The sequence below is a fragment of the Mobula birostris genome, chromosome 25 (genome assembly GCF_030028105.1).
Source record: "Mobula birostris isolate sMobBir1 chromosome 25, sMobBir1.hap1, whole genome shotgun sequence".
In the NCBI taxonomy this organism is placed as follows: Eukaryota; Metazoa; Chordata; class Chondrichthyes; order Myliobatiformes; family Myliobatidae; genus Mobula; species Mobula birostris.
The window spans coordinates 43,490,834-43,512,020 of record NC_092394.1 but is presented as its reverse complement, the minus strand read 5'-3'; the positions used below and the strand labels follow the sequence as shown (position 1 = coordinate 43,512,020).

General features: G+C 42.2%; 1 protein-coding gene across 3 annotated transcripts in view; it reads left to right on the top strand.

Moving 5' to 3' along the window:
- The window catches only part of hip1 (huntingtin interacting protein 1), a 320,161-nt gene that overhangs the window by 94,445 nt on the left and 204,529 nt on the right, over positions 1–21,187 (top strand). The gene's annotated exons all lie outside the window — the stretch shown is intronic.

Below are 21,187 nucleotides of genomic sequence, written 5' to 3'. Positions count from 1 at the left end.
TGCAGAATTCCTGTTGTTTGCGTTTATATTCATCCATTGTGTTTTTGTATAGTTGTTAAAGGAAAAGCAGATAAACAGAATACTAGGTTTGGTTGGAGATGTTGGTTTGGCAGAAACCCTCTGTGCCTTGTGGCCAGCACTGGAGTGATTTACTTTTCTCCAGTACTGATGAATCTGGAATATGCATATCATTTGGCTCCACAAAACCAGATAACCAAATAATGTCTGACGGGTTTATAATCTAAAAGTAAAACTTCCCACAAAATGTGTCAGTTTGAGGGGAAAAAAACAATTTTGCAGAGTATCCGGTGCATTCTTGCTCCAACTGTTTTGTGTTAACGTTCTATTTCTTTAAAGAGAAAAACCTAAGACAAATAATTTTATTTGTCGTTTTGGGCTCTTGTTAGTACAGACCTCAGGCCAGTTGTTATGGACTTGCTCGGACCAGAGAAACACCAGGTCAGTGATGACCCGTTTATTCCTGTCCCCCGAGTATGGTAATTGTGCTTCACCAATAGTACCATTGTCGCATAATATTCTAACATTATTATGTATCGTAGAGTTACGTCAAGCAAAATTTCATGCACTTGAATGAGATTCCAGAGTCACTGTTCAGATGGTCATAGTCATACTTTATTGATCCTGGGGGAAATTGGTTTTTGTTACAGTTGCACCATAAATAATAAATAGTAACAGAACTACAAATAGTTAAATAGTAATATGTAAATTATGCCAGTAAATTATGAAATAAGTCCAGGACCAGCCTATTGGCTCAGGGTGTCTGACCCTCCAAGGGAGGAGTTGTAAAGTTTGATGGCCACAGGCAGGAATGACTTCCTATGATGCTCAGTGCTGCATCTCGGTGGAATGAGTCTCTGGCTGAATGTACTCCTGTGCCCACCCAGTACATTATGTAGTGGATGGGAGACATTGACCAAGATGGCATGCAACTTAGACAGCATCCTCTTTTCAGACACCACCGTGAGAGAGTCCAGTTCCATCCCCACAACATCACTGGCCTTATGAATGAGTTTGTTGATTCTGTTGGTGTCTGCTAGTCTTATATGTAAAGATGAGATGTAAAGCAAAGACTTGACTGAGAGATTTTGTTGCATTATTTGGAATGCCAGGTGCATTTTTTCGATTTGCCATTCAGGGCCCCAAACAGTGCTTCTAGGTGAGACGACACTTCACCTGTGAGTCTGCTGGGGTCATCGACTGTGTCCGGTGCTCCCGGTGTGGCCTCCTGTGTATCGGTGAGACCCAACGGTAGATTGGAAGGCTGCTTTGCCGAGCATTTACACTCCGTTCGCCAGAAAAAGCGGAATCTCCCAGTGGCCACCCATTTTAATTCCACTTCCCATTCCGATATGTCCATCTATGACCTCCTCACTGCTGTGATGAGGTCACACAGGTTGGAGGAACAACACCTTGTATTCTGTCTGATGGCATGAACGTTGATTTCTTGATCTTCCAGTAATGGCCCCCGCCCTTTCACCATTCCCCATCTCCTTTTCCCTCTCTCACCTTATCTCCTTGCTTGCTTATCACCTCCCTGTAGTGCTTCTTCCTCCCCCCCCCCCCCATTATCCATGGCCTTCTGCCCTCTCCTGTCAGATTGCCCCTTCTCCAGCCCTGTATCTCTTTCACCAGTCAACTTCCCAGCTCTTTACTTCACCCCTCCCTCTCCCAGTTTCACCTATCACCTTGTGTTTCTTCCTCCTTTCCCCACCTCCCCCCCCCCCAACTTTCCAATCCTGCCAAAGGTTCTCAGCCCAAAAGGTCAACTATACTCTTTTCCACTGATGCTGTCTGATCCTGCAGTGTTCTTCCCACCTTTTATGTGTTGCTTGCATTCTTTCAAATGGTCTTTCACCCTTGGCCTAAATCTCCTGAAGTATATTATGATAATTCATTCATAGTGGTCGGGAGTTTGGGTTATTAACAGTTATTTGTAGAGCTTTACTGAGTAAGTGATCGTGTTTTCACAGCATTTTGGAAATCCTGTGAGTATATTGTATTGTGAAATGTTGATCTTGGTTCAGGAAGTGTTGATGTGCACCATATACTTGACTGTGCTCACAGAGAAACAGTGGGAAGCACTGTTGGAAAGCAGCATTATGAAGTTCACAGAAACATTTATCAATTTGGGAAAGAAATCAGCACACGCAAAATGCTGGAGGACCTCAGCAGGTCAGGCAGCAGCTCTGGAAATGAATGACCAGTTGACGTTTCCGGCCAAGAACCCTCTTCAGGACTGAAAAGGAAGGGTGAAGATGCCAGAATATAAAGGTGGGGGGGGGGGGTCGGAGTGGAGGAGGATAGCTATTAGGTGATTGGTGAAGCCGGGTGGATTGGAAAGGTCAAAGGCTGGAGCAGAAGGAAACTGATGGGGAAGGAGGAGAGGACCCAGAAAAAGGTGAAAAGAGTTGAGGCCAGAGTGGGGAATGAAGAGGGGAGGGGGAAGTAAAGCTGATTTGTGATTGCTGAGGCTCGGTTGCTTTGGGGCAAAAGTTTATCTGCTTTTGCTCGTTGTAGATTTTGATGTTGTCAAATTCGTACTTCTGAAAATCCTCAGGAATAAAACTCAGATGGTTCAAGCGAAGCCATATATTTGACATAATCCTTGTGGACAGAGGATGATGGTCATGTTGACACCATTTCTGACCGTTTACTTTAACTGACCATTTTAACTACGCGTTATAATGTGTATAACATTTGTTTCCAAGTTTTCCTCCCATTTCCGGTGATGCAGCAAGAAGTGGCATCTTGGATGTAGATTTTTTTTTCTATTGAGAATAAAATGGATAAACCTGTAACTCAAGAGTGGAAGGCATTGGTGTTCCCATACTAGGCCATGATGCAGTCAGTCAATATGCTCTCTGCTACACATCACATTATACTGCACATTTTGATCATTTGGACATGTGGGACACACTTTCTTCTATTTCCTGTCTCTGCTTTTATAATGGTATTTCAGTTATGTTATATTCCACATTTGTTTTTTTAAATATGTATATCAATTCAGTTGATTATATGTAGGATTTGAAATACAAATTTATTGTGAACTCTTACTAATCAGGAGTGTAACATTTTTCATCTTCCCTCTCTTGCCTTTTTGACATGTCTTCACTATTTTGAACAAGATCTTATACTGGCTAATATTAGGTAAACTGGAACTTGTATAACTTATCAGTACTATGGTGCTGCTAACTCTCATGGCATTTCTAGCAAGGGAGAAAGATTGATCGTCTACCCATCTATACTTTTTATAATTTTATAGATTTCTATCAGGTTTCCCCTCAGCCTCCAAAACTCTAGAGAAAGCAACCCTGGTTTATCCAACCTTTCCTTCCAGCTCATGCCCTCCAATGTAGACATCCCAATAAATCTCTTTCGTATCCTTTCCAAAACCTCTACACCCTCTGTGTAATGGGGTGACCAGAATTGTACACTAAACAACACCAAAGTGAGACTTAACCAGTGTTTTACGTAGGTGCAACATTTTACTGCTGCTTGTGCCAGTGCCCTGACCAATGAAGGCAAGCATGTTGTACGGCTTCTTTATCACCTTATCTACTTTAAAATCAATAAAGTAACCTTGAATATAGCCATTAATGTCAATAATGTGGCAAGATTCTGCTCATAGAAATGTGCAATTAACCAGCTATTTGATTTTGGTGATGTTGCTTGAGAATTAAATATTCCTGAAAACCTGATAGAAAACTTTGACTTTGAAAAAAGCCTTTTGTCTTTGAAGTGATGTTATAGAATCTTTTGTCTCCATCTAAGACGGATGGAACCATAGCTTCACACATCAAAGTTGCTGGTGAACGCAGCAGGCCAGGCAGCATCTCTAGGAAGAGGTACAGTTGACGTTTCAGGCCGAGACCCTGATGTGTGTTGCTTGAATTTCCAGCATCTGCAGTATTCCTCGTGTTTGCGTGGAACCTTAGCTTAATACTTTGTCTCTAATATAGACGTGTGTTGGCGCGTGGCCAAATGGTTAAGGCGTTGGTCTAGTGATCTGAAGGTCGCTAGTTCAAGCCTCAGCTGAGGCAGCGCCTTGTGTCCTTAAGCAAGGCACTTTACTACACATTGCTCTGCGACGACACCGGTGCCAAGCTATATCAGCCCTAGTGCCCTTCCCTTGGACAACATGATGGCGTGGAGAGGAGAGACTTGCAGCAATCTTCCAAGGTGCAAATCCATGGTCTCACGAGACTAATAGATGCCTTAAAAAAAAAAGACGTGAGAGTAATGTCCTGATATCTCAGACTAGATTAACGTGGCTCAGTCTCGGGACTGAATACTGAAGTGAAATCATGCTTGCTAAATATAGTGCTTTGTTTTTGTTCTGCCTTCTGTTGTATCAGTTCAAATGTGTTCATTGTGGTCATCATATTTTTGACTCTTACTTCTGCTGCTGCCTTTTGTGGAAGTCCTTCCTTCCCTTTGCCTTGCTTGCTCGTAACGGATTTCACTTTCAGTTTTTTTCTCCAGTCCTTGTGGCACCATTACCACTTACATGTTTCCGGTGCGAATGTGGGAATTATGAAGGTCCCAAATTGTTGCCTAGGGGAGTGTATGGGTACATGACAGTCTTCATGGGCATGAAGGGTTGAAGAAGGCATTCTGTGACATTATGACAAATGATTTGTACTTTAAAAACAGCATGAGTATAAACCTCATTATTGGTGATACAACACTGTAACAATTAATTTAAATTTGTCTGCCAAGTAAAATCAGAAAATGGAAGAAACATTCAGTGCTTAAAATGGTATCTGTGAAAGTAGAATTTAGTTCCAGTGTTGAGTCAAGTTCCACAGACGATGCATAATCTACTAAGAGCTTTCAGAATTTTTTTCTCTTATTTGAATATTTGTAGCATCTGCAAGTCTTTGGTTTTCATTGTTTCTCACCTGTCATCAATGGTCTTGTAGCAGCAGAGTCGAAGCTGTCCTCTTGAGCCTGGTGGTGACATGCTTTCAGGCTTGTATTTTCCACCTGATGGAAAAGGGGAGAAGAGAGAATGTCCAAGGTGGGTGGGATCTTTGGTCAGGTTGGATGCTTTACCAAGGGCATCAAGAAGTGTATACTGAGTGCATGGAGAGATGGCTGCTTTCTCCAAAGTGCTGAGCTGAGTTTACAACTCTCTGCAGGTTCTTGTGGTCACAGGCAGTGCAGTTGCTGTTACAAGTTGTGGTGCATCCGAATAGAATGCTTTCTTCATTACCTCTTGTAACTATTGGTGCAAGTCAAAGGGAAGATGGCAAACTTATTTAGTGTCCTGAGGAAGTTGAGGTATTGTGCATTTCTTGGCTGTGGTCTCTATGCGGTTGAAGCAAGACAGGCTTTTGGTGATGTTCACTCTTTGCAGCTTGAAGCTCTTGACCTTTTAGGCTTCAGCTCTGCTGATGTAAACTGGAGCATGTTAGCCACCGACTTCCCTAATTTCAGTGACCATCCCTTTTCTTTTGCTGATATCGAAAGATTGGTGGTTGAAATAACAAGTTGCAATCTCCTTCCTGCCCTTCAACCCATTGTTGTTTGAGAGGCAGCCCAGTACGGTGGTAACATGCAAAATTGTAGATGGAGATAGAGCAGATCTGGCCACAAAATTGAGTGTACAGGAATAAGGGGTTGAGGATGCAGCCTTGTGGGACATCAGTTTTGAGAATAATTGTGACATTAGCCTAATAGTAACTTAGTTTAACCTACGTGCCTCTGATTTACAATCTTAGTGAACATCTTGTCATCTGGAGTAGTTTCAGAGCATCAATAAATTCCCATTGTAGGATGGATCAATCTGTCCTCTTTGCTGTTAGCCAGACTTCTCCTTTCTTCTCTCCACAAAAGTTTACAAATGATTCTACTTCATCAGTATATTCAATAAATTAATCAGTTAAGCAATAAATTCCTCAGTGTTATTATTTCAGAGGACCTGTCCTCCATGTTCAATTAAGAAGAAAGCACAATAATTCCCCCATTTCCTTAGAAGTTTTCAAAGATTTGACAAGACATCTAAAACTTAGACAAACTTCTACAGATGAGTGGTGGAGAGTATATAGACTGGTTGCATCACTGTCTAGTATGGAAACAACAATGGCCTTGACTGGGGGATAAGGTAGTGGATATGGCTCAGTCCTTCAATGGGTAATGCCCTCCCTTCCATTGAGCACATCTACTCAGCTGTTGCAGGAAAGCAGCATCCATCATCAGGGCTTTCTTGTTGCTGCTGCCATCAGGAAGGTGGTAAGGAGCCAAAGAGTTCTCACCACCAGGTTCAGGAAGAGTTATTACCCCTCAACCATCAGGCTCTTGAACCAGAGGGGGAAACTTTATTCAACTTCATTTGCCCCATCACTGAACTTTTCCCACATCCTATGGTCTCACTTTCAAGGACTCTTTATATCATGTTCTTGATATTTATTGCTTGCTTATTATTTTTTTCTTTAGTGTTTCTCGCAGTTTGTTGTCTTTTGCACATCAGTTGCTTGTCCACCCTGTTGAGTGCAGTATTGCATTGATTCTCTTATGGTCCTCGGGTTTACTGAGTATGTCCACAAAAAGATGAATCTCAGGGTTGTATATGGTGAAAGATATGTACTTTGATAAATATACTTTGAGCTGCTTTCATTTGTATTCTGAGAAATGTTATTAACTTTTACTGTTAATCAGTAATCCGCTAGATATATTAAATATTAATCTTTTGTTAGAAACAGGATTTTTCCATAGATATTTTGGCAAATCCTCGGGTTTTACTCGAATTACCCTGATCTACAGGAACTTCTATATGGGAGTTGCCACAGGGAGTGGCTCCAACAGTATCACCAAATCCAAAATACAAAACAATACTGTTAAAACATGTTGATAATTTCCTATTCTGCAGCTGCGTCTTCTAAATAATTAATTTGCACTGGGTGCTTGTCATTTCACATTGTCCACTAGGGACTGTAACATATTAGGGTATGGTATATCAGGTTGCCTTGGCAAAAGCCTGTAATCACTTTTTAATTTTTTTTTTGGAAATTTAAATAATGGTTTTAAAGTGTCAGCTTAATATCATCATAGCAAGCTTATTTTCTTAAGATTTTCCTGGAGTCCAGTTTCTAATGATTAGCCCTGCATAGTTCCTGCATAATGTGGTTGGTTATTGTCTGTATTCATTCATAGCATTTTGCCTTGGGCAAGTTCTAGTTCCTGTCTTGCATGCAAAAGTTAAATTACATGATAGGGTAGTTGTTTCCTGTGCACTGTCTCACAGCTTTTAATTTTCAGATGACACTTTTTAGATATTTTTTTCAGTTATGATGTACAGAACTCCCACTATCCAGGTCTCATCATGCATGAAGTACCAGTATTGTTACACGATTTACTTTTTAACTTGTGTTGCAAATGCACCTTATTATTTGTTAATTTACAATGATTTTGTGTTATGTGTGTGCGCCACATGTACTGTGTTGTGCATGTCTGTCCGGAGGAACTTTGCTTCATTTGGCTCCTGGGTTCAATTCTCACTGTTGCCTGAAAGGAGTGTGTATATTCTACTCATGACTGCGTGGGTTTCCTCTGGGTGCTTTGATTTCCTCCCACAGTCGAAAGATGTACTGGTTGGTCGGTTATTTGGTCATTGTAAATTGTCCTGTGATCAGGGTGGGGTTAAATTGGGGGTTGCTGGGCCGTGCACCTCGAAGGGCCTATTCCGTATTGTATCTCAATAAAAATTTTAAAAGTGCTGATCAACCCTTCATTTGATTTGTTATTGATGGATGATGCTTTATTTGTGTCTCCTTTTATAGCCCTCCTATATCTTTTCTCCACTCCCTCTCCCCAACATGGAAGAGCACAATGTTATGGAGATAATTGGGAGATTTGCCGCCTTCTCAACCAATTAGTCTTTGTTTGAAAAATGTATTGCATTTCCATTGAAAGTTTAAAGGTGTTTCAGGTCCAGTATGCTCATAAATGTTCAAGCGACGACAGTTTAGATTAATAGTTCAAGGGCAGAGAGCATATATTTTTCTGTATACATTAATTATCTTGATGTAAATATCTGACAGCTTTTGGAGTTATTTACTTGTTCACTTTCACAAGCTGCTAGGGCAATACTTGTGATCTTTGGGTCTGGAATCATATCCATATACCAATACAATGGAAAAGGATGCACACATTTCTAATGGTTAAGGACCTTAGAGCCACAGGACACTGATCCAAGATTTCAGATGGAGAGGAGGAGTAACTTTTTCAAAAAGTTGAGTTCACATTCACAGCAAAAAAAAAGCAACTTGCAAATGTAGTATTATGTCATGGAAATGGGGTATTTCTGGACAATGGCCAAGCTGGTGGAACTTTTGCCTCATAACTCCAGCGACCGGGTTTCAATCCTAGCCTCAAGCTGTCTGTTTGGAGTTTGCATGTTATCCCAATGAGTGCTCCCTTTTCCTCCCACTTCACAAAAAATATCTGGTTTGCTAGGTTAATTGGCCACTGTTAATTTCCCCATGTGTAGGTGGTGTGGGGAGTGGGGCTGAGTAGATTAAGAACATAAATTACAAGAAAAATGAGTGAGGGCTGGGATTCCTCAGTGAGCTGCATTGATTCAGTGGGATGAAAAGTCTCTCTTATTTTGTATGGAAATATAAAATATGATGTTTATATCACTGGACATGGTTTTGCAGTTTGTGGCAAAGGGACGTCCTTTGTCTCCAGCGTCGAAGACAGCTGTGCACACAGCTCCATTAGGCAGCAGAACTGATTTGTGTTCTCCCCCTCTATTTTTATGTCACCTGCTGACCTCTGCTTTCTTGAGCCTGGTTTAGAGAGGAGCAGGGTATCACTTACTGCAGCTTCAGGTTTGAAATTAGTAACTGCACATGTGTGAATGCCAAAGATTGCTGTCACTTCTAAAGCAATTACTTACTTTGGCCATTTATCCTCGAGTTTCTCAAGTAATTTCCTCCCCTTTTCTGAATCTTGTCTCAGCCTGAACTAGCTTGTTTATAACTTTGATGTCTGTCTTTAAATTGAATAGAACACACGGTCCCAAATCTGTAATAACCAAGGCCATGACAAGATGTTATGCGTGTAACATCATCTATCCTTGTCGTGCCTCATCTAAACGTTTGTTATCCTGGACTCAACCCGTCTAAAAGCCTCTCTGGCTGGCTTTCCATTTTCTCCCAGTCATGAATGTGACAACCTCTGTTGTAACGTGAACAAAGTCCCCGGAGAGGCACTGAAGCTAGCGGATATGGCAGGCAGTGACTAGTGGGGTACCGCAAGGCTCAGTGCTGGGACCCCAGTTCTTTACAATATATATTAATGACTTAGACGAGGGAATTAAATGCGGCATCTCCAAGTTTGCGGATGACACGAAGCTGGGCGGCAGTGTTAGCTGTGAGGAGGGGGCTAAGAGGATGCAGGGTGACTTGGATAGATTAGGTGAGTGGGCAAATTCATGGCAGATGCAATTTAATGTGATAAATGTGAGGTTATCCACTTTGGTGGTAAGAACAGGAAAACAGATTATTATCTGATTGGTGGCGGATTAGGAAAAGTGGAGGTGCAACAAGACCTGGGTGTCATTATACACCAGTCATTGAAAGTGGGCATGCAGGTACAGCAGGTGGTGAAAAAGGCGAATGGTATGCTGGCATTCATAGCAAGAGGATTTGAGTACAGGAGCAGGGAGGTACTACTGCAGTTGTACAAGGCCTTGGTGAGACCACACCTGGAGTATTGTGTGCAGTTTTGGAACCCTAATCTGAGGAAAGACATTCTTGCCATAGAGGGAGTACCAAGAAGGTTCACTGGATTGATTCCTGGGATGGCAGGACTTTCATATGATGAAAGACTTGATTGACTAGGCTTATACTCTCAAGAATTTAGGAGATTGAGAGGGGATCTGATTGAAACATATAAAATTCTGAAGGGATTGGACAGGCTAGATATAGGAGGATTGTTCCTGATGTTGGGGAAGTCCAGAACGAGGGGTTACAGTTTGAGGATAAAGGGGAAGCCTTTTAGGACCAAGATGAGGAAAAAGTTCTTCACACAGAGAGTGGTGAATCTGTGGAATTCACTGCCACAGGAAACAGTTGAGGCCAGTTCATTGGCTATATTTAAGAGGGAGTTAGATATGGCCCTTGTGGCTCAAGGGATCGGGGGTATGGAGAGAAGGCAGGTACAGGGTTCTGACGAAGGGTCTCGGCCTGGAACGTCGACTGCACCTCTTCCTACAGATGCTGCCTGGCCTGCTGCGTTCACCAGCAACTTTGATGTGTGTTGCTTGAATTTCCAGCATCTGCAGAATTCCTGTTGTTTACAGGGTTCTGAGTTGGATGATCAGCCATCAACGTACTGAATGGCGGTGCAGGCTGGAAGGGCCAAATAGCCTACTCCTGCACCTATTTTCTATGTTTCTATATAAAAGAATTTTATTTAACGAAATGAGACACACTCTGTAGGAAGAAGCTGACTGCGTATTGCATGGCATTTGATGTGCTAAAAATCAAAGGACAATTCTATAGTCACCATGTATCTACAATGCTTCCTTTGAATGACATATAGTTTTTACATTTTCTTTGCACCCACATTCCAGACATGCAAAATGAATGTTAATCAGCATGGTCTGGTTTTCAACAGATGGCCACAGCTCCAGGAAACGATTGTTCAGTGCTGCATTTTAAATTTAGTCTACAATCCACATTCAGGTCTGAAGATTGGTTGCTGAAGTTGATTTCTGAAGTTAATATTTGCTATATACCCTAACACCTCAAAAACTCTACCACACCATTCGAGACTTCAACAATTTTCATTCATCATCATCCTCTTTATTGCCAAATGGTTTTTGGCACTTGGTCTGCATTGTTCATTTTTAATTTCTTAGGTTAGTTCAAATCCTTCATGGTGTTGTCTCTCATTATCCCTTAACCTCCAAAAGCCTTGCAACTCCACCTCCCAGTTGGCTATATTCATATTTTAGGTGAGTGTCTATTCCAAACCCTGAATGACTTTTAGAAGCTGAAAGTATAATTGAAGTCCCAAGCTCCAGGATCTTCCCAATAAGACCCTCCACCAGCAGGATTGTGGTTGTTCAAGGCACCAGGTCATGTGACTTAGAGGGTCGGATTGGCCACTTAAGTAATGTCACCGCACTCTTCATCCACAATATGTCACTGTGGGAGAGAAGGATGGTTTAGGAAGTGGATTGGGTATTAATAAAGTGAGCTGCTTTGTCATTGTTAGTGCTGAGCTACGTGAGTGATACTGGAGATTATCCAGGCTGGTGGAGTGTATTCCATCACTTTCCTAAATATGCCTGATAGATCGAGGAAAGACCTCAGGTGTTTCAAGAGATGGGCAGGATATCTGATCCCTTTTGTCTGCTCTTAATGCCACAGTGTCTATGTGGCTGCTTGAGTTGAGATTCTGTTCAGTGATGACTCCCACCCTCAGGAGGTTGATGGTGGGCAACTTGGCAAACAGGGAGGTAGAGAGACACTTTGAAGATGGTGACTACCTGGAAAACGAAATCCAGTGTTGTATAATCTTCTATGAACATCCCCATTTCTAACCTGATGATTGAAGGAAGGTTCTTGGTGAAAGAGCAGAAGGTGATTGAGCCCAGTACACTGGCCTGAGGACCACAAACAGCAGCATCCTTGGGCTGTGATGATTAACTTCTGACAGTCATAACCAACTCCATTTGTGCTTTGTATGACTTCAACCATTGGAAATTTACTCCTTGGTGCCCATTCTTTTCAGTTTTCTGTGGCTTCTTAATACCTCATGATCAAACACAATCTTGGCATCAAGCGCAGTCATACTAACCTTGCCCCTGCAAATTCAGGCCTGGCCCATATATGGATCAAAGTTACAATGAAGTCAGAGAATGAACTGTTCAGATATAACTCTCCACTCAGTCCTTATTATGCATTTCCAGCAGAAATGATTTTCAATGTTCCTGATCTTTCCTTGTTTTTCCTTCAGTTTTAGACAGATTACCCTCACGTGGAGCATCTTGAGAACCGTCTCCTGGTCAAGTGCAGGCAATTGCAAGGAGAACACATCTTGTTGAATATCTTACTCCATGTGTCTATGTGTACGTGTGTATACACTAATGCAGTTTTAATCTCCATGCACTAACTTCTTAAAATTTGGGTGGCTGTATCTGAGTTCTGGTTTGTCCATGATTAAAAGCTGTGACTTTTCATTGGCCAGAACTGCATCGTACTTCAGATTAGCTTTGTCTTCTATGATTTTATATTTATTCCAATCTGAATTATGCCTTCTCGAAGGAGATCTTGGACACATTCTGCGACTGACTAACATTTGGAGTTATTTCACTTGTAGCAGTTAATTTCCCATGCTCTGCTCTTTGATTTTCTATATCCAGTCATATTCTGCTACTAAAGATCTTAGATGACTATGGTTTGCTTAGTCATTTGACTCTAGCTCGTAAGCTCCTGAAAATCATCCTTTAATATTAGTGTTTATTTATAATCCACTTAATTTCCTTTCAGCTAAGCACTATGTTGATAAAATGTCCATTTCTATTTCTAGATTCCATTTCTTTCCACGGTTCTGGAAAAGTTTACAATTATTTACAAGTGGATTTCATTCTAAGTGTATAAAGTCAACGCTACTTCAGCAACAGACTTATTTGGCTGAAAGATGATCGTAGCTGTTTGAATTATTAGCCTGGCTGATTATTTTTGTTTTCGATGGCTGATAATAAGCTGCTTTTTTGCTGGTTGCTCAAATGTTAATGGTGATGGGCTAGTTTCCGAGCTGTGACTGCTTTGAGATTGTTACCACTGTGAAAAGTCAACACGCAAAATTGTTCGAGAGATCCCTAATGATTCCAAAGATGTGCACAGATAGATGGATTTATTAGCGTATGTACACCCATGAATATTAGAAAGTGGCAGAGTACATTGAGAGCAGATACTGGAGCATATTGGGGTGAATATTCAAGATTCAAAAAGATTCAAAAAAACTTTATTGTCATTCTAACCGTACATCAGCTCTGCAGGGCAGAATGAGACAGCATTTCCCAGGAGCAGTGCAAACATAACATAACAAACGCAATACTAAATAATAAACATAACAATAAATAGTAAAACACAACAGCCACATGTCAGTTAAAATCAAGTTATAAGTGTCCAGTGCAAGTTAAAAGTGTCCAAAGCAGAGTCAGGTAGAGCAGCTATTTAGCAGTCTGACTGCCTGTGGGAGGAAGCTGTTTAGTAGCCTTGTGGTTTTAGTTTTGATGCTCCTGTAATGTTTGCTTGATGGCAGAAGAACAACCAATTCATGGAGAGGGTGTGAGGGGTCTTTAATGATGTACTGTGTCTTTTGGAGGTATCGACTCTGAAAGGGGTCTTGGACAGAAGGTAGGGAGGCCCCAATAACCTTCTCTGCTCTCCTAACCACCCTCTGCAAGGCTTTTTTGTCGATGGCACTGCAGCTGGAGTACCAGGTTGTGATGCAAAAGGTCAGCACACTCTCAACCACGCTTCTGTAGAATGTAGTTAAGATATTAGGGGAGTGATGCTTGTTTAAGCTTCCTCAGAAAGTGCAATCTCTGCTGGGCCCGTTTCACAATCCCAGTGGTGTTCCTGGACCAGGTGAGATTGTCTGAGATCTGCACCCCAAGGAACTTGATGTTTTCTACTCTCTCCACTGTAGAGCCGCTGATGTTGAGGGTTGTGGGCTCAGGCTGAGACAGTCTGAAATTGACGGATCATCTCCTTGGTTTTGGTGACATTAAGCATCAAGTTGTTATCACTGCACCAGCTCTCTAGGTGTTTGACCTTCTCCCTGTACATTGTTTCATCATTTTTGCTGATGAGCCCCACCACTGTGGTATCATCAGCAAATTTAATGATCAGGTTCTCCTTGAATCTGGCTGCACAGTCGTGTGTTAGCAGTGCAAACAGCAATGGGCTAAGCACACAGCCTTGTGGGGATCCAGTGCCCAGCGTGATGGAGTCAGAGATGTTCCTGCCAACACGGACTGACTGTGGTCTCTCTGTCAAGAAATTCAGAATCCAGCCACACATGGCAGTGTTAAGGCCAAGCAGTGACAGTTTCTCCACTAGTCTCTGCGAGATGATGGTATTGAACGCTGAACTGAAATCAATGTACAGGATTCTGGCATAAGTGTCTTTGTTGTCCAAGTGAGAGAGAGCTGTGTGCAGTGTGGTGGATATTGCATCCTCCGTAGAGCGATTTGGACGATAAGCAAACTGTAGAGGATCCAGTGACGAGGGGAGGCTGGCTGTGATATGAGGCTTGACAAGCCGTTCAAAGCATTTCATCACTATGGGGGTCAGGGCAATGAGCAATTATTTGGCCATACCCAGGATATTGCGTCCAATTCTGGCAGACACACATTCGGAATAAAATGAATGTTCTACAGTGGGCACAGAAGTATTTACAAGAATGGTACCAGTGGTAAGAGATTTCAGCTGCAGAACTTGACTGGAATAACTCAAGTTGTTAACCTGAAGAAAAGATGGTTTGATAGACATGCCTGAGATCGTGGCTGGTTCAGACCACATGAGGGATGCAGTGGGTGGCCTTGGACCAGAAGGCATGGATTTAAATAAAACCTTGAGTAAAAGTAGAAATTAAGGAAGACTTTTTAAGTGAAGAGAAGAGCTGTAATTCATTGTGATTAGATGATGGAAATGGTCAAGATTTCAAAAGAAAATTGGATAGGCGCTTGAGAATAATTCACACTGCCAATGAAAACACAGGGATCAATGCAACCGACGAGAAGCCAGTATAGTCTTGATGGACTGAGAGGGCTCCCTCTGCAATAATAATTTTGTGCTATCATTGCTGGACTTCTCCAACATATTGGAAAAGAAAGTGTTCACTCTTTGGGAATCTCTAGCATTAAAATGCTTTCACTCTCTTGTTCTTTGGCACTCTCGTACACAGAAGAGGGATGAGCATACAATAATAAATCTAAATGATGAGATCTGGAAGTTATGAACCTCACAAGTGCTAGTTTACTGCCAGTTGACTTGGTATCATTGCTGTTGGAATGGCAGTACCAGTTTTAATTCGGAGTTCTTTGTTCTTGCACTAGGATTAAATAATGTAGTACATCATACAAGTGCCATGTGAATTGCTTGGATGTATCTTGCAAAAGGTATGATGCTTTGTTGATTTGTCATTCTGGATATTCCATATTGATATCTGAATATATTTGAATGTGAGGTACTTTGAGACCATATTCTGTTTCATGTGCCAATAATTTGGAAGTTTCACGAGTTATGGTGGAGCCATTAGGATTTGAGCTCTGAAACTGCTGGGAAAACTCAGCAAATAAGATGGAGTAGTTATACTTCATGTCAATGAGTTATTGTTCGAGCTGGGGTCTGATCCTCTGATGGTTTGTAGCTTCCACAAGAGCTGCTTAAAATGCGCTGGACTCGATGAAGTCCCACTCCTAATCATTCTCCATCCATTCCTGTTTCTTTGTGGGTCTCACTTAGAGGTCTGTTGTCACTCAGTGATCAACTGTGCCAGAAACTTTCATTGAAACCTGGATTGTTGAAATGGGAGGAAGCCCATCAATGTGTTGTGTCTGAATGTTCAACCCCCAGCAGTGTATTGAAGACCCCGATACTGATGATGGGCTGGAGTGGCTGTGATTCTCCAGTCACCTTTTGATTAGTTTTGTTTAAGTTTCAGTGAGGGATATGGTGGAAGTAAGTATGTGATGTGAGGGAGGGAGAAAAAAACAGAGTTTCTGACAAGATAGCAGGCAAAGTACCTGTACATAATGTGAGAAAAGTGAGTGTACAAAGTGTAATCAGGTCATAATGGAATGGCAAGTCAAATGATCAGTTGAAAGGTGCAAATGGAAGAAGAATTCTGTAAAATTGTTTTATGATTTAACTGCTGGAAATCTGAAAAGAAAATAATAATTTGACTCCTAATGTGACTCCTAATGTCTGTAGCTATTCTTGGAGAGCCATGTGCTATTTGTTGAGTTTACATTGTGCTTCCTTGCATTGTATGAGGTTCTTGACCCAGACTGTCAACTGTTTTTCTCTCTCGCTACTGGTGTTGGCTGACCTTCTGACTATTTCCAGTAATTTCTGTCTCTATTTCAGATATATAGCATCTCAAATTTAGCTTTTGTAATGTTTGCCCAAACATTCTGATGTGCAACCTAACTTTGATCAACTTAGCAGGAAAAAAATCACTGAGGTATTTTAGAACCCTCCCAACACCCCTCTCCCTCACTGCTGATAGACTGATCACCATTGCAATAACTTTACAACACAGAATCAGATAATTCAGTCGAGAATAAAGAGAAGTACTGGTGAATGTGGTCAGCAGGTTAGGTAGCATCTCTGAAGGGGGAAACAAAATTTATGTTCTGGGACTGGGAAAGTTTCTGTTACATAAATTAAGCTTGTGGAACAGCTGGAAACAGCAAAATATGAACTGGAAGGCAATGTGATGGTGGATTATGGAAGGCAGTAAATGACAAAAGGAATAAAGGTGTATGACAGACGTGATAAATGGGAATGGCTTTCAGTTATACATGACGTGATCTTGAACGGGTTAAAGGAGCAGATTTCTTTTTTCAACCACATAATGAAAGAACTAAATATACCAGTTATCTTCAAAAAAATATCCAAAGTAAAAACAAATTGTTGGAAATAATCATGCTGTCATTTATTCCTCACTGGATACAGAATGCTATCGGAAGGTTTTTTCCATCCCAAAATGTTTCTGCTTGGCTCCGGCTGCAAGGATTTAATCAGATTGCATGGGTTTGGAATAGTGGGAAGATGTTGCTTTTTATAGGCCATTAAGTTGAATTTTTAGGGCAACCTTGATTAGTTAATGTTTATCTTGAACACAGACAAAGTGCAAGAGAAACTCAGTAGGTCAAACAGCATCTATGGAGGAGAATAAACAATTGCATTTTCAAGCCAAGATCCTTCATCAGGACATATCTTGCCCAAAACATCAACTGATGCTGCCTGACCTGCTGAGTTCCTCCAGCATTTTGTGTGTTCAAGGTTTCCATCTTCTGCAGAATTCCATGTCTAGTTCAAGGCTTCCGAACCTTTTGGACTAATAGCATTAAGCAAGGCACCCGTGGACCCCAGTTTGGAAATCCCTGGTCTAGTTGATGTTTATCATTATTCACACTAGCATCAAACAAAATCCATGTTCATTTAATTTCATAAGTTTGCTTTTCTCACCCTCTGAGTACCTGTCCAGAGAATATTTCAGAATGAAAGGGGCCAACTGAAATCATAGTCTCTTGGGCCCCATTGCACATAGTGAATTATCTAACAAGAAGATAATTAGTTATCTGTTAATGACTTTGACCTCCAAGTAAACGAATACAACTTGCAGTAGACAAGTCTCCAAACTGACCTCTGTATCAGATGGCAGAAGGTGATCTGCTCAGCAGCAATGGGACTGATTCTCCACTGGGCCAAGCCTTCTCACTGTCTAGTCCATGTGGTAGCTGACATTGTGGTTACTCCATGTTCAGGAGCTCATCGACAGGCAACTTCCCCTCTTCAAATTGTTGATTTGAAAATCTTAGAGCACTGTTTAACCCCAAAGGACTGTCTCAGAAGAGATTAGTGGATTAGAGTATCTAGCAGCTTTTTGTAGGCATGTTTGCAAAACATCAGCTGGTCATCTCCTCTTTTCCTCCTTTGCCTCACCTCTTGTTTAATCTCATTTCAATTTATTCATCTTGTGATGCACAGCAGGTAAGTATTCATGTTCAGCTATTGAGTATTGCACCTACCATGACTGGCCAGGTGCACCTGAATTTGGAAACAAGAGATATTTTTGTGAGGACATCAGAACTGACTCTTCCTCTGACTTCTCCCAGAGCCCAGAAACAAACACCTGCTGTAGTTTTCTTCCAGCAGTGATTTGGCTTTGTTTGCACATTTGTAGCCGATACTGGACACACCACTTCAACAGCTTGATTTTCAAATCACAAAGGCCTCTGTCAGACTAAATAAGGAACGACTATTTCTGGGGATAGACGGGCTTGTGAACACACATCCATAAAGTAACCAGAGATGATGTCACCACATTGAGAGTGATGAGTGGAAGCTGCTGCAACCCAGATGAGAGAGGAAGTGGGAGGGGCAGGTACAGTCGTATCATTAAGGAACTATTTAGATAGTGACATGGAGTGGTGGGTCCTTGAAGGATGCGGGCTGAATGCAGGAAATTGGGACTAGCTGGGTGAGCTCTGTGGTTGATACGGACTTTGGGCAAATGCTGGTTTCGTCCCTGACTCCATGTGAGGAAAGAAGTTTTCTTTACAGTCAGTTATTGCGATTTGGAATGTGTTGCTTGAAAGAGTGACGGATGAAATTTCAGTGTTGATCTTATAAGGGAGTTGAATGAGGATGGAGGAGAAAGAATTGAAAGGCTGTCAGGAAGGTAAAAGGAATCAGAATTAATTGGAAGCTCTGTAAAGTGGTGGTTTGGAATTCGGGCAGAATAGTCTCCTCCTTTGGTGTATCAGGTCTATTTTCCTTGTTCTCCTGGTAGTTCTATTGATGGGAAATCTGTCTGGATGCTTCTGGTATCCAGATATCTTGAGATTTGCTGAGTCATTCCATTCCATTTATGTGAAGGTCAGCAACTTCCTGTTTGGTTTTACTCTCATATCTGGGTTGCAGCAGCAAAACATCTCACTTCCCTTCTTTAATGTCCTTTTGCAGAGGAATCTGTCTCAAAATTGTTTTGAAGCAGTGCCAAAACAATCCTTAGTTAACAGCAGGCAGGACCTGGGACAGCTTGGAATTCATCTGAAGGAACAAAGAATTGAGGGTGTGGGGAGCTGATGCACCCACCATGTATATGACTCTGCAGATCTGAGCTGTGTTTGTCCACTGAGGGAGAAAATGTGCAGTCAATCTTAGAACCTCTTCCCTCCACCAGAGCCTCTGGCAGGCACCACCATGTCTGTAGATGCTAAGTGTACCTCCCTAACCTCAATTGATAAACAAACTCCTGCTGCCGGATTTGTGCTACTGGTTTTCCCCAAATCAGATATCAGGGTGTTTTTGTGTGATATTCCCAATAATTGCTGATTATGTGCAATTCTGTTGAGGCATATCAACAATCAATTTGATTTAAAATTCTTCGGAACAAAATTGTTAACAGCTGGTTGGGAGTGGCTTTGATCTGTTTGTGTGGTCAACCTGAAGTATAACGTAGTTGTGCATGCCGACATTTGGTTAATCTTCAGTCTTTCAGCTATTTGATTAAAATAGTCCATTTTACAGGGCTACCTCCTTTCCTTGACTTTATTTTAATGACTGTCTTTACTTAAGCAATTACTCATCTTATAATTTGCACAGCTTGATGTGTTTTTTTAAAAATGCACGTTCCTTTTTATTTCCTTTCCAGTATCACAGCTCTTGTTGAGGGAAATTGAGGTGCAGTTTAAATTTAGTTCCTGCCCATCAGGCCGAGCGTGGAATTTCTTTTTAATAATAAGGAAGAAGCGAGTTTCTATTTGATTTCAAAAGGATATATTCCAAGCACACACAGCCTTCTGATGTTGTTAGATGTGGGAGGAGTTGCAGTTAAACCTATGCTATACCAAATGCTCATCTGTATTGATCAGTATTTAGTGTGTGATAACACACACAAAGTGGTCAGGCAGATTTGATGAAAAGAAATACACAGTTGGGATTTTGGGTCCAGGAACCTGCCTCTTCATCTGGATTGAACGATTGAGAGAGTCCAGCCAGTATAAAGAGGTGGAGGGAAGGGGTGGAGCAAGAACAAATGGCCTTTCCTTTCACTATATACAATGGATTCCAGTTAATTGGGCCCGAGCCATCTTCAGATTCGTCTGGGGGTCAAAGATGGAGTGGGTCAGACGGGCCACCATGCACAAGTCCTTCGACGGTGGGGGTAGAAACGTTCCCAATGTTGCCCTCATCCTGATGGCCAGCTTCGTGTGTGGCTGCATCAGGTTGTGTGTGGAACCCAGATATGTGGGCACTAAGTACCACTATGTGCCCAGGTTCTACCTGTGGCCCTGACTACGAAGGATGAGCCTGGCTCCATTCCAGCACAACGCCCCAGTCAGCTGGTTGTTGGCGCTTTACCTGTCCTTCATGGAGAAGTTCTTCCAGGGCCACAGGGCCATCAGGCAGTGGTTGACATGGAATCTCCTGCGGACACTGCAGGAGAAGGACGTGATGGACACAGTGGGGTGGTTCCCTGAGCAGATCGTCCAGTTCATCTGGCAGTGAGAGGGGTCCTCCCAGTCAGATCCCTCCTGTACGCCCGGAACGTCGTCTCCACACCCCACTGCCCACAGGAGGACTGCAGTGAGGAGGAGTCAGTGACCCACCTCTTTGCACACTGTGGGTTCGCGGAGAAGGTGTGGAGGAGGATGGAAGGTTTCATCCCCAGCAGCTGCGTAACAGAGGACTCTCTGATCTACGGGCTGTTCCCCGGACGCACATAGAGACCAACATCCGGTGCTGCTGGCAGATCATCAACTCGGTGAAAGACGCTCTTTGGTCGGCCCGAAACTTGATGATCTACCAGCACATGGAGATGTCCGTGGGAGAATGCTGCCGACTGGCACATTCTCGGCTGCAGGAGTACGTGCTGAGGGACGCCCTGAAACTTGGGGCAGCCACCGCAAGGGCCCGGTGGGGAAGGACCACGGTTTAGGGTTCTTCTCCCGCGGGAGTGGGAGGGATTGGGTGGCGGGGAGTATACCCCTCAACAATGGTGGGTAAAGATGAACCAACATAGTGCCATGTGAGTGGCTGAAAGTGTGGAAATGTGTAGAACGTAGTGGAAATGTCTGTAAGGGATTGAGGGTCATCGAATGGTTTATTGTAAATAATTTTATTTTTGAATAAAGTATATTTTGTTAATAAAAATCAGTTAATCCAGGCAGCTGCTGATTTGGGATAGCTGTGAAAGACAGCTCTTAAACGGATTGGAGAAAAGAGCCGGGATTCCCTTTGTTTATTCACTATGATGATTAATTGGGGCAGGAAACTTTTTCTGAAAAGTTTCTAGCTAGTGTCAGTCCCGTGCACTTGTGTGGCTGTTAGACAATATACTGTGCTCAGAGCAAACAGTTTTTAAATAGTATCAGATATGTGGTTTGTGTTCAGAAAGCAGT